Source organism: Nylanderia fulva, unplaced genomic scaffold (assembly GCF_048542155.1).
Source record: "Nylanderia fulva isolate GAGA-0341 unplaced genomic scaffold, ASM4854215v1 Scaffold199, whole genome shotgun sequence".
Lineage (NCBI taxonomy): Eukaryota > Metazoa > Arthropoda > Insecta > Hymenoptera > Formicidae > Nylanderia > Nylanderia fulva.
The window spans coordinates 18,625-27,936 of record NW_028190259.1 but is presented as its reverse complement, the minus strand read 5'-3'; positions in this window follow the sequence as shown (position 1 = coordinate 27,936).

The window sequence follows — 9,312 nt, the reverse complement described above, 5'->3', positions numbered from 1 at the left end:
GAAAGGAAAGTAAAAAAATACTTAAAATTTTCGTATTGATAACCTATATCCGCGGGGCAATAAGGGGTAGGGGGTTTCTGCTCAGCAAAGGACGTAGATTTTTTGGAAATAATTTCAAAATAAAAATAAATTTCAAAAATTTTTTAAAAACGTTCAAAAAAAAAAGTTTTTTTTTTAAATTTTGGGAAATTTTTTTTATTAATTAAAATTTTTTTTTTCTATGTTTAAAATTTTTTAATTGTATTCAAAAATTTTTTCATTTATAAAAAATTATTCTTTATTTTTTAATTTTAATAAATTAGAAATTATTATTAATGATAGTAAACTATAATTCATATAAAATTTAAAAATAGTAAATTTTAAATTTTTATTTTCTCCTTCCCCCTTAAATCCCCTTTAAAATAATATTGTATGTTTTACAGCCGCCATTTGTACTTTTATTTAATTTTGGATAGTTTTTGTATTCAATTTTATAAAAAAATTAGACAAAATAATCCTTGTTTTTTTTTCTTAATTTTTACTCAAGATTTTTTTTTTCTTAAAGTAAACCTTTAGAGTTAATATTTCAATAAAACTAAATTTTAAGTAAATTTTACATTAATGCAATAGATTTTTAATCATAATGTACTAAAAAGTACACAAGAGAAAAGTAGTGGTGGGAAATGAGAGAGTGTGTTTGTGTGTGCGTGTTGTGTAGAAAAGAGAGGAAAGAAAAGAGAGAGAGAGGGGAGAAAAGAATTAGCCAACATAACCCCCACGTGCCATCAAAGATGTACTAAATAAGTACAAGACAACAGTGAGTGAGTGAGTGAAGAGAGAGTGTTTTGTGTTTTTGTGGTGTTAAAAAGAAAGGAGAGAAGAGAGAGAAAAGAGAGAGAGAAAGAGAAATTTTTGGGGCCAAAAATAACCCCGCACCCCCCCCGATATGGCGGAGCGCCCTACCCCCTCTGTTGTAAAACTGCGAGTTTTGGGCCAAAAATTTCCATACAGCATTTTTCAGGGGTTTTTTTACGTGTGTTTATTTTGCGCATGTGTTTTTTACGTTGAATAGGGGGTGCCCATACTACATGTATGGGGGGGCAAAAGATGATAAATGTTTTTTTAATAAAGAAAAAATGGGGATAATGAAACGGGGATTTTTTTAAAAAAAAATTTTTTTTTATATTTCGATTTTTCATTTTTATATCCGGGGTTAAAAACCCCTGGGAGCAGAAATAAAGACCCTTTTTTTTTAAAAATTTCAAAAATTCAACAAAACGATTAATTTTTTGTTAAACCATTGCTTCGGGGCCCTTTTGAGGTTTTTGAAAAATTATAAAAAAACCAAAATTCCCGGGACCCCCTTTTTTAAAAACCCGGGGGCCCCCCCCGCAAAACCCCCCTTTAAAATGGTCCCCCAACAAAAAAACCCTTTCTTTAAAAATTTTTAAAAAAAAATTTTTTTTTTAGAAATTTTGCAATATAAAAAATTATAAAAATTGTAAAATATATTTTTTTTTTTATTTTTACCCCTTGGGAAAATTTTTAAATTAAATTTTTTTTTTTCTCTAACAAAAAAAACGCTTTTTTAAAAATCAAAAAAAAAAATTTTAAAAATTAAAAAAAAAAAATTTAAATAGTGGGGGGTTTTTTTTTAAATTTTTAAAAAACCATTTTATTTTTTTTAAAAAAAAAAATTTTTTTAAATTTTGAAATCTAATCAAATTTTAAAAATTTAAAAAAGAAAGGGGGAATATTGTTTTTAAAAAAAATTTACATTTAATTTTTGGGAAAATCCCCTTTTTTAAAAAAAAAATTTTTTAATTTTTTTTAAAAAAAATGTGGGTTTTAAAGTGAAAAATTTTTCTTAAAAAAATGTTTTTTTTAAAATAATTATTTTTTTTAAAATGTTTTTTTTTAAAAAACTTAAAATTTTGGGGAAAAAAATTTATCTTTGACTTTTTTTTTTTAAACTGCTTTTTTTTTTAAAAGGGGAAACCTACAAGCAAAAAAAAATTCATTTCCCCCACATCTAAAAAAGTTTTTTTAAAAAACTGCTGTTTTTTGGGTTTGGGGGTTTTTTTTAAATTTTTGGGGGGAAAAAATTGAATTTTTTGGGGTTTTTCCCCACGGGCCCGCCCCCGAGCGATAAAACTACTATAAATTTTTTGGAAAATTAAAAAAAAATTAAAAATTTTTTATGGGTCCCCTGCCCCAATTCACATTAAAATATTTTAAAAAAACTTTTCAATTTCTTCCCAAAATTTTTTAAAACAAGAAAAAATCGATTTCGATTTTGGGAAATAAAAAATTTTAAAAAATGACAAGCTTTAAGAAAAACAAAAATACATGCCAGCCCCTGTTTAAACTTTTTTTTATGGTTGGGGGACATTCCCTGCAAATTTTAAAAAACCATGAAAAAACCCAAATTTTTAAAAATTTTTTAAAATTTAAAAAAAATTTATTCTTTGCCAGTTTTTTTTTAAAACTGCTGTATTTTCTAAAGCCCTATTTCTTTTTATGCGTTTTAAAAAAAAATAATTTGTTTTGGGGCGCGCGAAGCGCGCGCTTGTATTATCTAGTCCTTTTGTAAAAAAACATGAAAAATCGATTTCTCCATGTATTGTTGCCCCCCCTTTTTTTGCTTGCTGATTGGCTGCCCCCGATTCGCATTGTTTTTTATATTCCAAAACAAACAGCTGCTTTGGGGGAAGGTTTTAAAAGTTTTTAAAAGGGTTTTTAAAAAAAATATATTCCAAACAAATATAAAAAAACCAATGGCGGGGCCCCTTGTCTTGTCTAGTCCTTTTTTAAAAAAGACATGGGAAAGTCGATTCTGGGGATGTATTGTTGCCGCTTTTCCGCGTTGCTGATTGGTTTTTCCCGGGTTTTCATAATATTTTTTTTATATCAAAAAAACCTTCTTGGGGAAGGTTAATAAATTTGTGCGAAAGTTAATAGTTTGACAGTTGTTCAAAAAATATTAAATCAAAAACATATAAAATTAAAGGCGCGCGCGTAGCGGGGGACTTGTGTTTTTCTATAGATCACATAGTGGTTAATAAAAAAAGGCCCAAATTTTTTTTTTAAAATGCCTTAGCAAACAGTTTTTATTAAAATGCTGCAGCAAATTAAACATTTCAGATTTTTAAAAGCCATAAGAGTGCTACACTGGGAAATAGTTTTTTAAAAATTTAAAAAAATAATTTTTTTAAAGAAAATTTTAAAACATTATATGCTAACTTTTTTTTTTTTCCCAATAGCTTTTTCAATTTTTCCCTCCCCTTTGGGCAAAACCCTTTGATTCACAAAAATGGTAACTTTATGCTAACTATTTTTAACTTTTCCCAAACTTTAATTTTAAAATTCCCCTTTAGCAAAAAACCAACTAAATTGCTAGCATTTTTTTTTTTAAAAACTTTTCCCTTAAAGCATCCTTATCTTTTTTGGGATATGGGGGATTTTGATAAATATTTTTTTTTTTTTTTTTAAAAATAATTCTATATTCTTCAAATTTAAAAATTTTTGTCGGTATTTTATTTTATATACAAAAAAAAATTTTTATCTTTAATGGGAGAACAAAATTTTTTAAAGGGGGGTTTTTAAGGAAAACAGGCCATACGAAAAAACAAAAACGAACGAAATAAAAATGGGGAAACCTTACAGAGCCCGGATTACCTGGAAATAACTGGGGAAATTTCCCCCTTAGGGAAAAGGGGGTTTGGGGAAGGGAAGGGGAAAACAAAAAAAGGCCAAAAGGGACAAAGGGGGGGAAAATTTTTTGGGGCCACGAAAATCGGGCGCGAAAAAATCCAAAAACCAAAGGGTTTATGAGAAAGTGAACTAAAAACCGAATCCTGGGAACCCCCATAAAAAATTTTTTCCCGGTAAAACAACTTTCCAAATTTAGCAAATTCACATCTTTTTGAGTTTTTCCAAAGATAGAAAATATGTCATTTTGACGTCGATAAATGTCATTAGTCGAAAAAGTGACCCTTTTTTGTATCTTTAAAACCGTTATTTACTATACTTATACTCGATAGAAAACGTAAATCATTTTTAAACATCACATAAGTTCATTAACGCCCGAAGGGACGTCAATTTGTTTACATTAAACGCTTGGTTTTGGGAAATTAACATTATACGTTTTAAAAATTTGGGGAAATAATTTATTGAAAATTCAAAATCACACTGGCGCAAAATAAAATGAAAGAAAGAAAAAAAATCGACTCAGCCAAAATGATTCAAATCGACATTAATTCGACAAAAATTGCCGTCAAATTCACCCGGTTAATTTAAAACCTTTGAATCAACTTTGGGTTTTAGAAAAAATCGATGTCAAATCGACATGTTCGACGTAAATTTTTGATCATTCGTTTCTGGCTGGGGAAAAGAATGGTTCCGGAAAATTTTAAAAAAAATTATAATTAATTTCTATCTAATAGGTCACAATCCTAAAATATTGAATTTGGACCCTTTAATTTTGGAACAGGATTACCTGGGGGGTATCCATAAAATTACTATTATAAATTATGCAGATGAAAAAATTTGGGAAAAGTTTTCCCTTCCCCCCAAGGGGATACCCGGCAAATTAAAACTCGAAATTCATAATAAAAATTTTAAAAATAGAAAAATTTGGGGCATTTTGTGGGCGGGGGGATTTTAAAAAAAATTTAAATAAAAATTTTAATAAAAAAATAAACTTCCTTTTAATGTTATATTTTATTTTTTTTTTTTTAAAAAACCGATAAAAATTTCCCAATTAAAGCAAGCGACGTCTTTTAACGTCTAATGTCTTTTTTTCGATTTTAAAAAATGACGTCATTTTGATTTTTAAAAAAATCACATCATTTTTGCTATTTGGGTAATAATACACTTAAAAATAATTTTAGGAAATCCAATTCATAAGGATTTGCGTTTAAATCTGAAAAATTTTTTTCAAAGTCGTGAGTCCAAAATAAAAGAAAATAAAAAATCATTTCAATAGACTCTATAACAAAAGGGGAAACATCGAGACAAACCCAAATCTTTCTTTAGACCTAAACTTAAAAGAATCTGCGAAAATTTAAAATAAAAAGTATCATGATAACAAACTTGGGAAAAACCCGATATAATTGAAAATTTTTTTAAAAACACCACCTGTTGGGGAAGGGGGGGATTTTTTTGTGAAAACTTACCGATCCGGGGGGGGTTATATTTAAACATCATGTAGTGGGGCCCCAATTTTTCCCTTACAAATGCTTTTCAAAAAATTTTTTGATAAAGCAATCCAAAACCCTGAAATTTTTAAAAAGTTCTTTTAATTTTTTAAAATTAAAAAAAAAAACCCCAGTTTAAAAATGAATCCCTTTTTGAAAAAGGGCCAAAAAAAAAAATTTTCCCAAAAGTAGTAACAATTTTATTAAATTGGTTTTTTTTCAAACTTTTTACCCTAAAAATTACTTTTTGAAGGTCCCCGTATTAAATTTGGGGGGTTTCCCCAAAAAATTTCTTTTTTCATGGGCCCCTTTAAAAACGAGTATATTTTCCCAGGTAACAAACCCGACGTCATTTAAAGGCAAATTACGGCCTTTGGGGCATCGATTTCCCAATTTAAAATTTTTTAAATAAAACGTCCCCATATCCCAAATAGCAAACTAACGGGCTTTAAAAATCGAAATGAGGGAAAAGCTTAAAAAAAACTTGGGGAATTCGGGACCCAAATTATTGGGTTTTAAAAGGGGGGAAAAGAAGGGGACAAACCCCCAAATGGGCCAAACCCTCAAAAGAGCCTAAAGTTTATGAAAAAACAAGCCTAACCGTAACATTTTTTTTACGGGAAAAATAGATGGACGGAAAGAAAGAAAATGAAGCAATTTTTTTCCCGACTTGAAGGGCCCTTCGAATGAAAGTTTTAAACCCTTTAATTTTAAATTTCCCAAAATTTAAAAAAGCGTTTAAATTTCGCTAAGCCGGCTTGTCCATTTAAACATCGAATAATGTTAGCAGATTTGAAAAGCAAAATTTTCTACGTTTTTGGAAAGAGAAGGGTTTGGTTTTTAAACAAAGCGATACAATTTTTCCCGGGAAATTCATCAATTAAAAAAAACACTAATATTTTTTTCAAACAGATTATTGAAAAATTTTTTTTTATCCCAATTTTCCCCCTTTTTAAATAATGCATTTTAAAATATAATTTTGAAGAGGACACTAAGTAGACTTAACCCTTTACTTTTTTAAGGTCGGGCAAGGGCAAATCCCAAATTTTTTTTAAAAGGGAACCACTAAAAATAACCCCGTAAAAGTTTCAGGTAAAAGGGCCCCCTCAAAACAAAACCCCCCCCCCAGGCCCCCCTGGGGGCGTGGGCATGGGCCCTTTTCTTTTCCCCCCCCACCCCAGCGGCCCGGGTTTTTTCCACTACGGGTGTTGAGAGGAAAAAAATGGCGAATGGCCCCCCAAGGCGGGGGGAAGAGGGATAAAATTTTTTTATTTTTTCTGATTTTCTCTTGGGTTTGAAACCCCGGGGCCTTCGCGTTTCCCAGCAAGTTTTTTTAAAGCTGAGCTAAACGAGATCCCTTTCTAGTCTAAAGGGTTAGGAAAAACCATTTTTCCCCAAATTGCCCAAAAGGGCGGTAGGGAGGTTTGGGTATCTTTTTGGGAAGGAAGGTTTTTTCGAAACAAAAGCCGATATTGGACGGGTGGGGGGAAAAACAATTTGAAAACCCAAAAAAGCATCATAAAGGGCGAACAGGGATCAACTTTCGGTGGCCCGGTGGGGCTGACCATTCCCCTAGGGTTTAAAAAAAAAAAACAGGCCCAAAACTTTTTTAACCAGCATACTGACTCGTGTCGCGGGAAAAATAAATTTTCATCGTAGAATTAAAAAAGAAAGCCCCTTTTGGTTTAAAATAAAGGAAATAAAAATTTTTTTTAGAAAAGGGTTTTTTTTTCTATCTTGATTTTTTGGGGAAAATTTTTTAAAAAGTCGTTTGCGTCGAGAGGGAAAATTTTTTTTCGTTTTTTTTTTAAAACCTCAACCGAGACGATTCAGAAAAAAAAAAAAACCTTTTCCCTTCTTCTTTTTTTTAAATTTTTGTGTTTTTTTTTTTTTGCTGATTTTTCTTCTCTTTTTGGGGAAAGCTTTTGGGGTTTTTCCCTCTATTTGATTTTTTTTATATTTTTTATTTAAATCGCAAAAAAAATAGCCCCGTTTTACGGTTGTCTTTAAGGTGATATCCCAATTTTCGTCAGAATAAAAGTGCTTCAGAGCGAAAAACTTTTCTCGCAATTATTTTGCGCACTTAGCCAACATTAATTTTAAACAGTGTTTTTAACGCGCAATGGAAGGTTCCGAATTTTCGAATCCCGTAAGGGCCGCAATTTTTTTACGGTTTTTTCCCCACCCGGTAGATTTTTAAATGTGGAAAGGGTCTCCCCAAATTATTTATCTCTGGAAAGAAAAATTCCTCAAGTATTTTGCTTTTTTCGTTACCTCGGGATGTAAATCCCGATCCCTTTGTCTTGCAATTTCGCGGGGGATGTGAGGAAAAAATTTTTGGGAAATTAATGTCCCGTCAAAATACTCGATCCCCGTGAAAATTTCGTGAGAGCAAATTTGTTTTCTCGTTTTTGTTTTTGCGGGAATTTTCCAAACGCGTATGGTGGCATATAATCCAATGTTCGACAATCGGAGCTTTCGATTGCGACAAGGGCCCCGCCCTTCCTTCGCAATAAATTTTTTTGGGTTTTCATCGCGGAAACCTTGTATGTCGACGACTATGTCCATATTGCGAGTTTTTCGTTGGTGGGGGTACAAGCTTTAGAAAAAACGTGAGCGTTCTTTTCGTGTCTGTAAAAAAACGAATTATTCAAAGCACGTTACATATTTTCCCAAATTCGTAAAAAGCGTCATCAAAATTTTCCAAAGAAGGGGAAAAAGGGGGAAAATTTTCTAATCCCCGTTTTACATTAGGGTGTATGAATACATGCTAGTAAACGAGGTTAAAAGCTAACCGGAAAAAAACGACGATAACTTGACGCAATGTGTCGATTTATGGGGATTATCGAATTTGGCGTAAACGATACAATTAATTTTTGGTGAATGGCCCTTTTCCGGGAAACTCACTTTTAACCGGTTTGACTTCCGGTCTCACGAGTTCCAATGACCCGGGGCAATTAGCGGACCCGATCGGGTGTAAGATCAAAAAACGAATAACGTATATCCCCGAGAATAAACATCTTTCTTATGGAATTTTCCCCCGTTCAAAAAATGGATAACCCCTCCCGAGAAGAGCGTATGATTTAAATTTCGAGGGAAAGCGGTTCCCCGAGACGGGGAAAAAAAAGGGTTTTAATGGTCTACTGGGGATTTGTGTACCGCGCGTATAGCCCAGAAAAAAAATTTTTTCCGTAATTTTGGAAATTAAAAAGGATTCAATTTTCTGTCACCGTTAAAAAGCTTTAATGGGCGAAACCTACATTATTCGTAATTTTCCCCGTATTTTCATTATTAACGATTCACCCACAACCCCCCCGGGGAATCGGGGAATGTTTTAATTTCAAACCTCTCGTAAGCGGATACTTGGCTGTAACTTTGCTCAGCATTCTAGCATGCGACTAGTAATACTCCGGAGCTTATTTTCACTCTTCTCACCAATAGGCTGCATAGAGTATATAAATTTTTGACGTTGCAATTACTTTTTATGAAACAAAACGTATCTTTTGAACGCACAAGTCTCAACCGCACCTCGACGCTATTAATTAAAAATTTGTCCTGATTGAAAACGTCGCAATGGAGGTGACCTATAAGATTTAGCGCTCGCCCTCCGCGTATGTAACGAGCTCGTCTCGTTATAGCGGTATTGCCTTCCGCTCCTACCGTATCGTCCATGTGCCCAGGTGTATCCGCGTCCCATAAGCACAAGGTTAGATGTAAAGTTTTTGCGGGTGATGAATAATTTAACAACGCTTCGATGTACGCGCGATACGCATAAGCGTTGTTTGGAGGCGACACAAGCTTTTGATTGAAATACACGTCGATTTGATTGAAGATGGAATGAAGAAAATGATTTACGGGGCCCACGTTGACGGCGGCATGCGGCGCGAGACCGGGTAGCGGCTCGGTTTCTACGCGTACCCGAAAACTTAGTAACGTGTGTGTGAGATCTAAATATTCTTCTCCGTGACCCGGGATGACGAATTCTAGCGGGGAGTCGTTCGAAAGCGAGGTCACGGATTTGTAATGAATCCATTGCGAACTTTCGATGCTAATTTGTGTAGGCGGTAAAGAGAAGAGATCGAGCTCGCTCTTTAAACACTCGCTCGAGTGTGTGTGAAGAAATGACATTTTTTTC